Here is a 17,236-nt window from a genome sequence, read left to right on the forward strand (position 1 = left end):
CACATTCTCGTTGGGTCGGAGCAAACAGGCACGGCCAGCCCCAGTGCTGGAAATCCTCTCGCCCTCCTTGGGAGTCCAGGGAAGCAACAGGAGGGATTTCTCCTTGCAGGGAAAGCAGGAAGCCCCCCTGCATGCAAGCACAAGGCCCACCGGACTTGTGGCATTTCCAAGATGTTCCCTAGATAAACCTGATTTAATCCAGTTCGGTGGGGAATCAGTGGCATGGTGACAAGAGGGCATGGCAGTGTGAATATTTTACATGGAGGGAATGCTCCACCTCCCAAAAACCAGGAAGGGGGGGGGAAGTGAGTGGCAATGGAATGGGGCAGAGTGGTTGGTACCACTCCTGCCCGTTTCCCCTTCACTTGGGGCTGCCATGCATGTCTGCAGGCCTGTGTCGATGCAGCCTTGGAAAGGGGGTCAGTTGTGAACGTTCATCGTTTCCATCGCAGGCAAGGAGCAAACAGGAAGCATCCACAGACTTTGCACCGTTCCAGCCGCACAAGATTTTCTGCAGCACTGGGGATTTTTCTCCCTACGTATCATAATGTCCAGAAACTGGCTGTAGAAGTGCTTGCCCAAGCAGGAAGGACCCCGGCGGGGATGCAACAGGTCTGACTCGGTGCCAGCAGCTACGACGGTCTTGTGTGGCTGCTAGCAGCAGAACTCTAGTGCAGTGGTCCCCAACCTTTTTATCACCAGGGACCGGTCAACGCTTGACAATTTTACTGAGGCCCGGGGGGGGGGGGGGGCTAGTCTTTTGCAGAGGGACGTTGCTGCCGCTGCCTGAGACCCTGCTCCATTTGCTTTCCTGCCGGTGCACCTGACTTCCCATTGCCCGCTGGGAGGCGCTGCCAGCAGCAGCTGCACAGTGCCACACCAAGGGGTGAGCCCCAGCCATGTCGGCCGCTGGAGAGCACCAAAGGTGAGCCGGAGGCAGAGTGGCAGGGCAGCCCCCGGTGCAGCAGCCGGGGAGGAGGGCGAGGAAGAGCTGCAGCCTGGTACCGACTGATCCATGGACCGGTACTGGTCCCCGAACCGGGGGTTGGGGACCACTGCTCTAGTGCACGCAGACTAAGCATTAGGAAGAACCTCCTGGATAGATAGACTGGGGCCACAGGGGAACAGCCTTCCTCTGGAGGTGGTGAGTTCTCCCTCCTTTGCAAGTTTTTAAGCCAAGGCTAGACGGCCCTCCGACAGCAATGCTGCTTCTGTGAACTTAGACAGATGATGAGAGGGAGGGCAGGGAGGGATGAGCCAGTGCTTGGCTCTTGCTGCCCTTTCTTGCATGCCCACCGCAATGCCAATCGCCACTTTGGGGTCAGCAAGGAATTTTCTTCCAGGCCAGATTGGCCCAGGGATCCTGAAGGTTTCTTTGTCTTCCTCTGGGCAGAGTGGTGGAGCAGTTGTGAATTTCCTGCATTGTGCAAGGGGGTGGCGCTAGATGATTCTAGACCCCTTCCAGGTCTGTGTACCTCAATGTGACACTGGATCCTGCCAGCAGCATCTAAGCCAGTGGTTCTCAACCTGGGGGTCGGGACCCCTTTGGGGGTTGAATGAGCTTTTCACAGGGGTTGTGGCAGGGCAAGCAGTTTGGCCAGGGGGGGGCACCATCCACACGACAGCCTTGCGGGGTAGATCGAGATAGAGCGTTCGTCAGTCTGGAGCAGCGGAAAAGAGCGAGATCGGCATGGTGGGACAAGCGGCAGAACTGAACTGAGAAACCCCGGGGGAAAAACAATTCATATACAATCATGAACAATGGATCTTCACGCCATTGGTCCATTTCGGTTTAATTTCTGTGAAAGAACCCTTGCATAATTTTATGGTTGGGGGGCACCACAACATGAGGAGCTGTATTAAAGAGTCACGGCATTAGGAACGTTGAGAACCACTGATCTAAGCACATGGGGAGCTGAGGCTGATCAACATGAGCAAGTCCAATCCCACAACAAAATTCATATGCAAGGTGCGCGCCACAGAAACCTGGCCTCCCCATCGCTCCGGCAGTAAGGAGCTCATTAGAACCGTATAATGAGACCCAACAGAACGCTTTCAACCCCGTACTTCCAGTTGCACTCAAAAAAGGACCGGGATTTTCTGCCCTTGCTTCCAGACAAGGGTTTGGGCGGCCGCTTTCCGCGCCGGCAATAATTAGTGCTTTAAGGTCTCCGGGTAAATATACACAGCCAACCTACATAAATGCAGATTGCAAAAAAAAAAAGAAAAAAAAAGAAAGAGGTTTGTGATTAGGACGTTTAGTCTCCCTTCCTGGCATTGAGAGCACACGCACCACATTCTTGTAAATACAACTTTGTGGTGCCACAAGGATCTTAAGAATTATTCACAGTGCAAAGGCCTCGTGCTGGCGGGGGTTCTGGCCGCCCGAAATGTTTACAGCAAAGCAGCACGCTGCCACTTTTCAGGGAGTTCCCCGGCGCTTGAAGCCAGGATCTGAGGGTTCCCCAAGCTCCACCCTGGATACCTTTCTTCCTGCCTTTTGCCCAGAAGGACAAGATGAAGCACAGCAAGGGCAGGGTTAGTCCTCCACAGACAAAGACAATAAAACTGTAATACGCAGCCCCGTGCAGGAGTGTGTGTGTGTGTATGTGCGTCCCTGGATCTGCAGGCAGACAGTTCTTACGTCAGTTTCTGAGCATCGCCCACACACTCGTTCTCCTCTCATTCCTTTTCGCCAACACTTGCAAAGGCCGTGCAAAGGAGGAGCGTCCCTACAGAGGCTGCGGCCTGGGCGACTGCACTGCTGCCCGTCTCTGTGAGCAGGCGGTTTGGTTCAGCCCTGAGTTGGTTGGCTAGTTTTAGATTTCTGTTTTATTTGTTATCTTCATTCATTTTTATTATCTTCCTTCAACGCTGGCAGGGGCTCATGAGAATTGTAGTCCACGAACATCTGGAGGACCACAGGTTGACTACCCCTGGTATACACTACAAACTGTCCCTTTTGTCTATATTTGCTTGGGAAAAGGTTCTAACAATGTGCATTCTAATGAGCATTCTCTGTCAATGGAAAAACATGCAAGAGTTAAAGGTTGAACCAAACTCTTAATCGGCAAATGGTTGCATGCACTTCTACACACTAAAAATGGGGAACAGGGAAACAAGCCCTGATCTGGATGGCCCAGGCGAGCCTGACCTTGTTAGATCTTGGAAGCAAAGCTGGTCAAGTATTTAGACAGAGACCATCCATCCAGGAAGTCAAGGGTCGCTACTTTGAGGAAGGAAATGGGAAACCACTTCTGAATGTCCCTTGCCTTGAAAACCCCACGGATTTACCAAAGCCGGAAGTTCCCCAGCAGCACTTCCTACCACCACCGATGAAACGTGTCCCTAAATGTATTTTGTGATTTGTAGAGTGAATTTACGTTCATTCTGCATATTGCATAGGGCAGGGGTAGTCAACCTGCGGTCCTCCAGATGTCCATGGACTACAATTCCCATGAGCCCCTGCCAACAAATGCTGGCAGGGGCTCATGGAAATTGTAGTCCATGGACATCTGGAGGACCGCAGGTTGACTACTCCTGGCATAGGGTGTTTTTTTGTTTTGCTGTTGCTTCACAGCTGCCATATGGTGGCATTGTCTGTTTTTCAAGGCGAGAAGCATCCAGAGGGACTTTGTCATTGCCTGCCTCTCTGTCACGAGCCTGGATATCCTTGTGGGCCTCCCATCCAAATACTTACCAGGGCTAACCTGGTTCTGATGAGATCTGATGAGATCAGGCTAGCCTGGGCTACCCAGGTAGATATATCCTAAAGAAAACCCTTCTTGCCCTGTAAAGTTATAGAATCATAGAATCATAGAGTTGGAAGGGGCCATACAGGCCATCTAGTCCAACCCCCTGCTCAACGCAGGATCAGCCCAAAGCATCCTAAAGCATCCAAGAAAAGTGTGTATCCAACCTTTGCTCGAAGACTGCCAGTGAGGGGGAGCTCACCACCTCCTTAGGCAGCCTATTCCACTGCTGAACTACTCTGACTGTGAAATTTCCCCCCCTGATATCTAGCCTATATCGGTTTATTCCTCTGTCATGAAGATGAGCTTGGGGTAGAATCTGTGAAAAACAGCTGATTCCTTCCAAACAAGCAATATCCTGCTCTCAATGCCATACCTGCTCTCAATACCATACCTGCCCTCAATACCATTCATCTGAATAATCTGATTGCCTCACTCCCATATTAGCCTCACTCCAGGGTTAGGGTTAGGGTTAGGCTGTGAAAATTTTTCTCTTGATATCTAGCTTATATCGTTGTACTTGAAGTTTAAACCCATTACTGCGTGTCCTCTCCTCTGCAGCAAGCAGAAACAGCATCCTGCCCTCCTCCAAGTGACAACCTTTCAAATACTTATGTTAAAGAAAACCCTTCTTGCCCTGTAAAGTTATCTAAAATTTTATCTTAAAAAAGCTGAAATGGAAAAATTCCCAATGCACTCAATACAGCGTGAATTGGAATGCACTAAATACAGCGTGATTTGGCATGTTTTACATACATCTGCAAAACAAAATTTAAAAGGCATCCCATATTAACTTTGTCCCAATAGCAAGAGATGCTTGACTGAGACATTCTGAATAAGAAAAACTATCAACCCAGCATGGTTAGAATTCTACATTCAAGCAAACTGAATGCTTTATGTGAAATCACTATTAGAATAATCATTAAAAAGTGAAGATATTATGGCGTGTGTTTATTCATTCCCGCATGGGAGCCCCTCTTGTCTCTCATTACACAGAACCAGGTCATTCTGAAGACGATTTCAAGTTTGCAGTTTAAGACAGTGTCCATTTAAAGGGGTTTGAAAAGATCAATGTGGAAGAAGTTCTCCATCAAAAAGAAACCTCGCTCATTTACCATCTCCGCACTCTAACACCAGGAGGCTCTAATAATGTACTAAATTTATTATGCTTTTTTGTAAATCTATACGTAGTTTCCAATTTCTTTGCCCCTCCTTGTTTTATACCATATACTGTGTATCATGCATATTTCTTAAAATCATGTTTACGTCTTATGTGTGTAAAGCAGTTTCATCGGTCAAGGGCTTTAAAAATAATCGTGTTTTGCTTGTCTTTAACGGCATATACTCCAAATAAGTGGGACTCTTTATGAAAGTGCGAACATGGTAAACTGTGTGCTGTGTAACTAACCTTATACACTACATATAGACTGATAATGCAATCTATATCTCATATATAAGGTCAGATACGAAACAAGCATTTTACTGCATCTGCATTTCCATAGAGAAATGCTGGTATATACGCTTAGTTCATTATATGAGGAAGTTTCATTTCTGCATTGTATAGGTAAAAATCCTGAGGAAGATTTTAGTTCAAAAGTCAACATTATCCGGAAGTCGTGTCGAGACTTTCACATTGTTATTGAAATCTTTTGCATCCGCTTATATTTTTCTTCAGGAGTTTTCCTCCAAATTTGATGTTTCTGGACCAACAGACTTTTGACTTCCTTTTTGAAAAAAAAATTACTTAAGAGACCTGTTTCTCTGATTAAATAAGTTTATTAAACGTTTTGGATATATCCAGCCTCGAACTGTTTTTTGCATCGTTCTACTCCCACTGTTTGACCACTTTTTGGTTGCCACCACCTGGAGACTGGCCATCCAACAGAGAGCCATCTTAAGAACTAACTTCAATGGACTCTGAAGAGCTGAATTCTGTTTAGGATGGCTTGGAATTTTTAGGATACCCAAAGAACTGTACATGCGGGATGGGATATAGCCATCCTTCAACAGAATCCAGCTCAATGGGGGACCACCACTTTCATTGCCACCTTCTGAGGGATCACTCGCATTGCTTGTTGGCTATAGATCAGATTGCTGATTACGCAATCCCTTCCACTACCGAAAGGGAGACAAATGGCCTGGTGAATCACATATCCCAATCCACTTTTTGGGCCCTGGCTCCAGCCTCTTCCAAAGGAGATCGGTGCCCTGTGGGACCTTGAACTGTTCTGCAGGGCTTGTAAAACGGAGCTATTTCACCAGGCCATTGGTAGGGGTCAATAGCATTGCTGAGTTGAGCTGACCTCTCTGCCGAAGCCTCAATCAGACATCATCTGCAGCAGAGGATTGGACCCACAGTAATAGCTTTAAATTACCGGTAGAACAGTACTGGCTAGATACCAGGAATGGAGTGGGCTGCCTAAGGAGGTAGTGAGCACCCCCTCACTGGCAGTCTTCAAGCACTGGTTGGATAGTTACTTATCCCTGGATGCTTTAAACCAACGGTTCTCAACCTGGGGGGTCAGGACCGCTTTGGGGGGGGGGGTTGAACGACCCTTTCACAGGGGTCGTGGCAGGGCGAGCATCTTGGCTGGGGGGGCACCACTGTGGCCGCTCCTCCTGCAGGAGCCAAACAACAGCCTTGCAGGGTAGATTGAGATAGAGCATTCATCTGTCTGGAGCAGCAGAAAAGAGTGAGATCGGCATGAAGAGACAAGAGGTAGAATGGAATTGAGAAACCCTGGGGAAAAACCAATTTATATACAATCATGAACAATGGATCTTCATACAATTGGTCAGTTTTGGTTTAATTTCTGTGAAAGAACACTTGCATATTTTTATGTTTGCGGGGCACCCCATCATGAGGAACTGTATTAAAGAGTCGCAGCATTAGGAAGGTTAAGAACCACTGCTTTAGACTGATCCTGTACTGAGCAGGGGGCTGGACTAGATGGCCTGAATGGCCCTCCCAACTTTATGGTTCTATTATCTGGGACTTGCAAGATTCCTCTGCTCCTCTCTCCTTCCCTGCCCCTGAAATCTAAAATGAGAAATTATGGGTGAAAAATGTTTTAGACTTTATTTTTGTGTTTATCTATTTTATTATTCAGTATGTTTTTATTGTGATGCATCCCGCCCTGAGTCCAAAGAGAAATGGCAAATAACAAGCACAACAAATAATAAGAAGAACATTTTAAAATCAAAGCATTTGTGTTCTGCTTTCCTGCCCCACTTTTATAGTATACATGTACTGCCATATACAATCTCCAGAATTAATCTCTTATAATAAATCATTTACCAATTGGAAATTGCCTAGTTTGCCTTTCATCGCATCATCTGTGGCTATCCAGTTAGTCTCACGAAACAACAAAATCTTGAGAAATGGACAATTTTCTGCAGGAAAGACAAAGCACCGGGAAACTTTCCAGGCCCACATTTACATACAAATTGTATAGACTCCGTATTTATTCGGGTAGGTCTATTCCCGATCTGTGCTTCTTGTCTTTGCCCAACGCTCCACCTCTGCTTTGGACTGACTCGATAACATCGGACTCCCGGTTTTTCACAACCCTGTTTCCCATTTTAAAAAGGTATGTGCTAATCACTACCTAGTCTTGCATACCTGAGCAACTGTTTCTATGGACACAAGCTGCATGACATTGCAACTGAGCTCTCTCTTGCCCACCCCTGGAGAAAAAAATCTTGGATTCAAATGTGCATTGTGATATTCTATCATCCTGTAACTTGAAGTATCTCCCCTGATCTTTGACTCCCCAAAGATAAATTACTCTACCGGGAATATGGAAAGCATTTTTATTTTCCTATGCGACAAAGGGTTTTGCAATGTTCCAATCTCTGCATTCTAATTTATTTCCTTGACAATTCTGACGCTCTGGCCTAAACCGACATGAACACATGACCCCTATGGTGACCAGATTTTAACATTGGTAAAGCGGGACACCATTGACCGGGGGGAGGGGGGGAGGTTCTTGATAAAAATTTGTTCTATATGGAGCAACAAAATTTTTCATAGAATGCATAGAACGCAAAAATAGTATTGTAATTTTTTTTTTTAATTTCAACATAAGTACAATTGGCCAGGTACCCCCAGATGTCCCTCCAAAAGTGGGACAATCTGGTCACCTTACCTATACTGAGTCAGGCCCTGGGCCTAGCAAGGTCACTATTGCCTGCTCTCACTAGCTGCAGTTCTTCAGGATCTCGAGTTGAGTTCACATCATCAGCTACCTGATCATTTTAACTGGAGATGCCAGGGATTGAACCTGGGATCTTCTGCATGCAAAGCCAATATTCAAGCATTAAGTAGACGCCCACTCAAGTGACTTCTTTTTCTTTTCTGCGGAGACAGTATACTCAAGGAGGCTTGCTAGTAAAGTTTGGCTGGTGCATTATATTACAAATTATTATTCTTAACTAGATATATATATAAAGTAAATACAAAATTTCCATCGGGGTCCCCTTGAATTACTGAGATCAGGGTGTAAACTGCACGGAGCTTTTATTCCAACCCCAGATCAATTCAGTCCCTGCCCTCTACACAGAAAGCGATTTCCGTTTGGATTTGGGGCGATTTAAATTTTCCTTCTGCAGCAAGAAGGATTGATCTGGAGTGACCCTACCTTTATTGTGCGATATCTCAGAGTGCTTTTAATCCTCAATATCCATTTGGGAAAGAAACCTCCGTGGTAGAGAATCTCTGATAGGCTATACCTGGTCATGTGACACGTTTGCCTTAAAGGAGAAGCCCCTAATTTCTCTCAACTTCTGTCGGTCCTGGATTTTTCCTTCCTCCTCTGCCTTTTTCAATCCTCTCCCCCACCCCTCCAAGAAAAGAAAGAGTCTCCCAGCCTGGCTCCTCTCCCCCCCCCCTTCAAGAAAAGAAAGAAGCTTGGCTTCCCCCCCCCCCACCTTCTGAGCCTCCCTAACCATGTGCAGAAGACTTTCCTGTTTCAATGGGGAGGAGGGGGGGAGAGGAAGACCTGAGTTCAAAGCGATCTGAATTCAACAGGATTGACAATGGAATAAAGAAAGTAAGTGCAGACTCTGCCCAGGTCCCTTGCTCCTAATTGAAGAGCTCCGGACTGCTAGCTGGACAGGTGGGGGAGAGATTAAAGGGGAGTCAATGCCACTGATGAGCCATCTCTTTTGTATGGGGGATTTGATGGGTATTGTTGCTTTATCATGTTACTGTAAACCACTGCGAGTCTTTGAGAGCGGCAGTAAGTAAGTAAGTAAATAAATAAATAACATTCACAAACACTAATTTTAAAACTTCTTAACCTAAAAACCTTCTTGAGCGCCCCAGTTCTGACCATTTGGGGCAGAATCATTCTGGCAGGGATCTCATATCCGGATTGCAAGATGCAGAAGCCTGAACCCTCCCTAGAAGCTAAAATGACTAGCCAGAAGCTATTGTACTTTGGTCCCATTATGAGAAGTCACTGGAAAAGACAGGAAAAGTCAAAGGGAGCAGGAAAGAGGATGACCTCACATGAGCTAGGTGGACTCGGTCAAGGAAGCTGTGCCCCCCTAGTGAGGAAGGCTGCTTGCCATAGGACATTCTGGTTCATAGGGTCACCATATGTTGGCCGCAACATGAAGCCACTAAACACAGAAGTCTGTCATGAGTGGAGCTCCAGCTTGTGCGGTTCAAGAAGCTTTGCCTTCTATGATGCCCATATCCTAGCCTAGGCTTTCTTGACAGCCCTGGAAGGGTTTCCCAAATGGGTGGTGGTTAATTAATTTTTTATCTATTTTAAAAACTGTTAAAACATTTATTGGGTAATATGGCCATATATGGTCAAGTTGAACTGCCCTCCCCCAATGTCCAATGATGAGTCCAGTGGAAGTAGGAAGGGGAGGGGCCCCTTGTGGGCATGTCCACAGTTTCCCAACCATATTCTGCACGATTGGTAAGCCAGTTTGGTGTAGTGGTTAGGAGTGCGGACTTCTAATCTGGCATGCCGGGTTCGATTCTGCATTCCCCCACATGCAACCAGCTGGGTGACCTTGGGCTCGCCAGCGTGCTGATAAAGCTGTTCTGACTGAGCAGGAATATCAGGGCTCTTTCAGCCTCACCTACCCCACAGGGTGTCTGTTATGGGGAGAGGACAGGAAAGGTGACTGTAAGCCACTTTGAGACTCCTTCGGGTAGAGAAAAGCGGCATATAAGAACCAATTCTTCTTCTATTGCACCACTTCTGGCGTTTTTCGAAGCCAGGAAGATTGTTTCAGGGGTTTCTGAATGGTAAGTCGAGAAAGGCCGTCCTAGGGAAATGATGGCATCTTCTACTCTGAGTGAATGGTCACTTTGAAGCCCATTAAGTTAAACCTCATGCTGGCAGAGATCTCACAATTTAAGTGGGGAGGATGCTGTTGGGAGCGGGAGCTGGTTGGCCCCCAGATGATGATGATGAAGAAGAAGAAGAAGTCTCCAAGCGGCTTACAATCACCTTCCCTTTCCTTGCCCCACAACAGACACCCTGTGGGGTGGGTGAGGCTGAGAGAGCCCTGATATTCCTGCTCAGTCAGAACAGCTTTATCAGTGCTGTGTTGAGCCCAAGGTCACCCAGCTGGCTGCTTGTGGAGGAGGAGCAGGGAATCAAACCAGGCTCACCAGATTAGAATTCGATGCTCCTAACTAACCACTACATCAAACTGGCTCTCTGAACTGGCTCTCTAGTCAGTATGCCTGACTAGATAGGCCTTTGGTCTGACCCAGCAGGGCTCCTCTTATATTCAGTCCTGCAGGCTCCTGTCTTCTTTTCATACATTGCATCAGTTTGTTCTGCAACCACCAGTCCCATAATAAAACGTAAAGGTAAAGGTATCCCTTGTGCAAGCACCGGGTCATGTCTGACCCTTGGGGTGACGCCCTCTAGCGTTTTCATGGCAGACTCAATACGGGGTGATCTGTCAGTGCCTTCCCCAGTCATTACTGTTTACCCCCCAGCAAGCTGGGTATTCATTTTACCGACCTCAGAAGGATGGAAGGCTGAGTCAACCTTGAGCCGGCTGCTGGGATTGAACTCCCAGCCTTATGGGCAGAGATTCAGACAGCATGTCGCTGCCTTACCACCCTGCGCCACAAGAGGCTCTAGTCCCATAATATATGGGCTCAATTCAGACATTACAGACTTTGTTTCATAGGAGGTTCCACATAAATATTGGAAAGGAATGGAGTTTCCAGTTAAATATTAGAAAGCATTTCTGATGGTGGTGCTGTTTGTAGATGGAGGGTTGTTGGAAGTTATTAGGAGGAGACTGGATGAGCACTTCTCAGGAGTGTGTGATTTTTATGTCCCCAAGAAGGTGGGGGTTAGACTGGATGGCCCTTTGTGGTCTCTCCAAGCTTTGAGTGGTCTTTCCCAGCTCTGAGTATTTCTATTAAAGCAGTTGTAGTTATTGGGACTGTGTGAACGCAGTAGAGTGGCTAGGTTAGGGTTTGTCAAACCAGGATTGTAATCTGATTTATTAACCATGGTTGGTGTTAACTGTGGTTTCACAGAGCTATTACTGGCCATTCAACCATTCAAGGATTGCACACAAGGGGACTGATCTACATCTCCCTCTTAATATAGCCTACCAAGCTCCTTCAGCTGTTGCTTTCAAGAGGCAGAGAACCTTCGATAACAACACAGGTGGAGACTAGGAAAGTCTGCAATTCGGGCAGGGGGGAGGGGAGAGAAATCGGCAGAAATTGCTGCATCTTCTTCCACAAATGGAAGTGCCATCACATCAACCGAGCTGCATAGTCATATATGCACCAACTTGGCAACACCCTTCCAGGCTACAGACAGAAGGCATCAACCTAGCCTTTGCTGAGTCAACCAACCGTATGAATGAGTGCTTGTGAGTTCCATTCTGGCTTCCCAAACAGATGCCAGTCAAAACCAAACCATGGTTTTGTTTGACATCAAAGCTTAGCAATCAACTTACATATACACTTCATCCACTGTGGAAGACAATATGGCATGCCGCGATCTGCAGGGTATTCGCCTGGACGCTGGTACTCAAAGGGTCTAAGCCTGACTCACAAAGTTCCTGAAGAAGGGGGCTGAAATCTGGAGAATGACAACTGTGGTGCACAGGCAGGCATTGGAATACTATCTGGTCTTTAAAGATTCACTAAATCCTCCTCCACAATAAACCCAGGACAAATTGGAACAATTCCTTACCAGTGTTGCATGCTTTAAAAAAATGGACATATGGAATAGATGCATTGTAGAATATTAAGAGTCTTCATAGACCCCAGAGCAAGGTCTCAACCATACATCCCTCCTCGATCCACATGGGACCACTTCCTTATCCCTGGGACTGGCCGCAGATATCTAGACGGATGCCCAAACAGATGGCCCAGGAAGGGACTAAAAAAACACAAGGAGACTTCCACTCTGCTCTCTTCCTCTGTCCGGATCAGCTCCACCCCAGGCTGACTCGAAATCACTAGTCCCCACTAACCTGCAGAACGAGTTTTTGGAAGCAGCTGACGGCACCTGAAAACGCCAATTTTATTCACGCTGATAGCCAGCACTCAAAGCATTTTTGTGCCGTGCTGCAAGCAAAGGGCAGGTCATTTCCCTCCAAGAGGTTTACAGTCAAATGTGAGACAGGATTAAACTTCAACAGGATCCGATGCAAAGCAGGGGCTTGCAATATCCTTCTTCAGCCGCCGGACCCTCACCTTTGTAGGATAATCGGGATTAAACAGCCGAGCCTCCCTCTCGCTTTCTGAGTTAAGAAATCGCTGGCAATGAATTTCATATCTGAGACAGCAAACGTGGCAGAGACCAAGCAATGTCCGGGCTCTTCTCTTGAGCGCTGCTTCGCCAGAGCCAAATCTATTCTGGCATATGACTACTCTCCCGAGCACTCTAAAGCAAAGTAGTCCAATCTTATTGAATTATGTTAAAGCATTGGAAGGCTACTGAAGGCTGAAAAGGTTTGATGTGATGGTATGTTTAAAGTATCAAGAGTTCTGACAAAAAGGTTGTGTGCCCTGCCCTGAATTTCAAAGGGAAAGAGTGAGCCCACATATCTTGCTTCTGCTAGACCAAAAATTCATCAAACATATCTCCGTTTTTTATAGCAGGTTGCCTTCACTTGCCATGGCCATCACTTGCCCTCATGAACAACTGCCTTCACTTTCCCACAGTGACTAAATCTGATTGATTACATTCTCCCATGTAAATGGAGAATGGAACATTCTCCCATTCAGCCCATAATGTCCGAATGGGTTGAAGAACTCCAGGAAGGAGAATGTAATGGTTTTTGGAAGAGGGAGAGACTTTGATGCTGGACGTTAAGTGAGAATGCATTTCTGACCTACCAGAATGGCTAGATTCAATCCCAGAGTTGAAATTGGAGGCTATTCAGCGTGGCTGAAATACAGTAGTTCCATTTAGTTGCTTTGCCTGTTTCTGATTTGACGTGACGTGTTAGCCATTCAGTCGAATCCGATTTATGGAGTTGATTCAGTTGAATTATGGAGGTCAAAACCTGTTGCCCTCTTAGCCTTGGATTCTCTGAGAGCTGCTTTACACATTAATGTACAAGACAGACTTCTGTACATGATAGGGAGGTGGCCCCATGGTACATCTCCCACTTTTCATACGAAGGCCCAAGTTCAGTCCCTGGCATCTTCATTTAGCAGGCACTGCGAAAGACCTCCCTCAAAAACCACTGCCAGTCAGAGCAGACAATACTGACTTGGAAAGACTCAGTATGGGGCGGGGCATAGTTGGAAGACCAGTGATATGGCATCTGCTTGGTTTGGACACGTTTGCAGGTTCAGTCTAGAGCTAAAAGGATCAGGTGATATGAAAGGATCTAAATTGGTGCTGCCAGTCAGAGTGCTCAAGATCATCCTGAACACCCCAGTCTTCTGACTCAGTAAGAGGCAGCTGTGCACATGACGAGGGTGGAAAGTGACCAGCCGCTGAGGGTCCACCCACCCCAGCTCAGACCAGCAGGCTTTGTTTTCAAGCAAGAACAGGACACTCCCTTTGGCAAATAACATGCCTTTATTTTTGCAGGTGAGGCAACCATATAGAATCATAGAGTTGGAAGGGACACCTACTCCAACCCCCTGCTCAATGCAGGACCAGCCTAAAGCATCCAGGATAGATATCTGTCCAGCTGCTGCTTGAAGACTACCAGTGAGGGAGAACTCACCCCCTCCTTAGGCAGTTGATTCCACTGCTGAACGACTCTGACTGTGAAATTTATCCCTCCCCCAATATCTAGCTGGTACCGTTCTACATGTAAAGCCTCTGCTGCCAACAGGAACCACTCCCTGCTCTCCTCCAAGTGACAACCAATCAAATGTTCTCAACCTCTTCTTCTCCACGTTGAACATTCCCAGGTCCCCCAACCTTTCCACAGAGGGCTTGGTTTCCAAGCTCCATCCTCTTCACCCTCTCAATTTTGTGCAGAGGAGAGTGACCAGGATCATGCGTGGTCAGCAGAAGTCCCACGTGACTCATCCAGGTGACCAACAGGAGCCTCCCATGATGTATTCAAGGGCTTCTCACGAGCATCATACAGGGATGGGGGGAGGACATAAAATGAGGGTGGATTCTTGGGTGAAATTTGTTTGGAGCTTTGAAGGAGTTCCGCTGTGGGTGGCGGGTTTTCGGTAAAGCCTGAAGAGAGATGTCAGCACTTTGAGGTATGTTACCCCATGGCTGTCTAGGGAGAGCACAAGGACAGACGATTTGGGGGGCACTACTGCTGCCAGACCATCTTATTCTTTTGGGGAGGGGGAAACTTTCAAAGACAAATGCATACACTCAAGAAAAAAGAATAGATGCCAAAGGCAAGAAGCCAAGCCTCAGGCATGGGCAAGTTTATTCTTTAAGGAGGCACATGTTTTTTTTCTCCTCCTCTGGGTTTCTTTTTGTCTTTCTGCAATGCTCCAGACCAATATTTCGAGAGAGACAGCACCTCTGTTCATGTCAGTCTGCCTCGCTGGAGAGGAGGCAGGTGTTCTGCTGAACCATAAACATGATGCAACCCTGGTCACAAATGACATCTCTTGGCTTAAGGGGTGTGTGTATGGGGGGCGGGTCACACCCAACAACTGCCCAAGGTGGTAAAAGACATTCTCAGCTGGTTGGGTATTCAGAGGATTTGGGGTGGACGGAAATTAATGGGATGAAATTAATTCAAAAGAAATTCCATCTAGACATCTGGAAGAGTTCCTGACAGTCAGAGCAGTTTCTCAGTGGAACAGGCTTCCTCGGGAGGTGGTGGGTTCTCCATATTTGGACATTTTTAAACAGAGACTGATTCTGTGAAGTCTCAAGGTTACAGTGGATGAGCAATAGGGATGTGAGTGTCCTGCATAGTGCAGGGGGTTGGACTAGATGTCCCAGGAGGTCCCTTCCAACTCTATGATTCTATGATAGATCTCAACCTGTTTCGAACCTTGGTTCTTGATTTTTATTTATTTGTTTGCTACTAAGTCACAGCTTCCAAAAACTCCGTGAGGGTTTTCAAGGGGAGAGACAAGCACAGGTTGTTGGATGTTGCCTTTCCTCTTCGTAGCAAGCCTGGTCTCCCATCCAAGCCCCAACCAGCCACAGATCTCTGCCAAGTCTGTATTATCTAAACTGCAAAAAAAATCACCGTGTTGTAAGACCGTGTACAGCGTGTCCTTTTCCTACCTCGTCTTAATCAGAGAGGCATTCTGCTTTCAGCACATGGCCTTCTTGCTGGAGAAAAGTAACTTGTGCTCTTATTAATTCCTTGCATTTGGGACCCTGGCCACCCTCTTCTGAGCTCAGTTCTCGTTCCCTCCACTTTGAGCCTCACAACAACCCTGCCAGGTAGACTAGGCTGAGGCAACTCACCCAAAATTAACCGGGGAGCAACGTGGCCAAGTGGGAATTTGAACCTGGGTTTCCCCAGCCCTAGTCCAATAATATAACTGCTATACCACATCGGCTCTCGGGCATGCCTTCCTGCAGCGAAGGTCATTTCACTGTTCCTCAAAATCAGAGGTAGTCAAACTGCGGCCCTCCGGATGTCCATGGACTAGAATTCCCAGAAGCCCCTGCCAGCATTCGCTGGCAGGGGCTTCTGGGAATTGTAGTCCATGGACATCCGGAGGGCCGCAGTTTGACTACCCCTGCTCAAAATAGTGACCCCATAATTCAAACCAATGAGGGCTAGAAGCACAGCTGTTCCTCAGTGGTGCAGGATGTGGGGGTTGGCTGTAGGAGCCAGGCCTGCCTTTCCCTAATACGCTGCAGTTCAGTCGACATTCCTTTTGTTTACATCTTTTCTGGCCCAGTCCTTTCCTTCCTCTTCCTAATTTCTTCACCTGTAGAAAAACACGGGAAGTGACTTCATGCGCTCCACAGCGTGCCATATGTGCCCACAGAAAATAAAACTAAAAAACAAGGTTTCTCCTAGCTTCTGGTGCAAGACTCTAAATATTTCCTTCGGAAGCAGGACTCCAAACGCAGTGAACTTAGGGAGCCCTTCCCGGGGTGCCCGATCGTCCATCTCTCCACACCCCTTTTCCTTCTGCCTCGCAACCCCTCCCCCTGGCAAAACTCAATAGTTCAGACACCCCCTCCCCCACGTGCAGTCTTTTCCGTCTCTTTGTGCCCAGAACACGCCCAGAGCATTTTGCCAAGTTCTGCAAAAAGAAGACGACCGGAACAATTATGGCCTCCCAGGCTGGCCGGGCTCCATCTCTCCCTTTACCCCAAAGGGCTCACAGCTAATTCCAAGGCTCCTTCCACCAACCTGAGGCATTTTAGTCGAGCGCCCAGTAAAGGAGGCCTGATCATGCCACACCACCCATCGGCATCGCCCTGGTGACGGCCAGCCGCCAGCGCCTTCCCTTTTACTTCCTACCACAGCGAATCTCGCCTACTGTTCTCGAGCAAACACAAGCGACCAGAGATTTTTCTGCTCGGGTCCCCCTCTCCTTCCTCTTTCCGTCCTCATCTCCATTCCCTGAGCCGTACAACTTTCCAGACTGGGCTCCACAAAGTTCAGAGGAACTGGGCACACCAGAAGCCCCTCTAGCCTCTTGGCCCGACTGCCTGGAAAAAACAGCCCACTCAATCCAGATGCAAAAGAAAGGGGCCTCAACCAAGCGATCAGGTCTGGAGCACAGGCCAAACTGCCTTCCAATCAGGAGAGCCTGCAAGCTTGCTCCAAAGACGGTCCTGCAGAGCTCAAAGGGGTTTACTCCCAAGTCAAGGTTGCAACCTGGGTTCCATTTACACCCTGTACAAAGGGGAGGAATAAAAAAGGGGTGGTGGGCCCTGGATCTTCATTGCAACGCACACAGAAGCCACATCTCCAAAAGCGGACTTTTACACACTCAGACAGAAAGATGGGAAACTTGCACGGTCTCAAAGACACACCGCCTCCGGATCGCTTGTCAAGCCGGGAAGGCGATGCCCGGAAAAGAAAAGGAAAAAAAAAAGGGAGAGAACGAAATC

At 47.5% G+C, this 17,236-nt stretch overlaps 1 protein-coding gene across 7 annotated transcripts in view; it reads right to left on the reverse strand.

Annotated features, from left to right (window-relative positions):
- Positions 1-17,236, reverse strand: part of BEGAIN (brain enriched guanylate kinase associated) — a 287,735-nt gene that overhangs the window by 191,199 nt on the left and 79,300 nt on the right. The window lies entirely within an intron of this gene.

The sequence above is a fragment of the Paroedura picta genome, chromosome 2 (assembly GCF_049243985.1).
Source record: "Paroedura picta isolate Pp20150507F chromosome 2, Ppicta_v3.0, whole genome shotgun sequence".
Classification (NCBI taxonomy): domain Eukaryota; kingdom Metazoa; phylum Chordata; class Lepidosauria; order Squamata; family Gekkonidae; genus Paroedura; species Paroedura picta.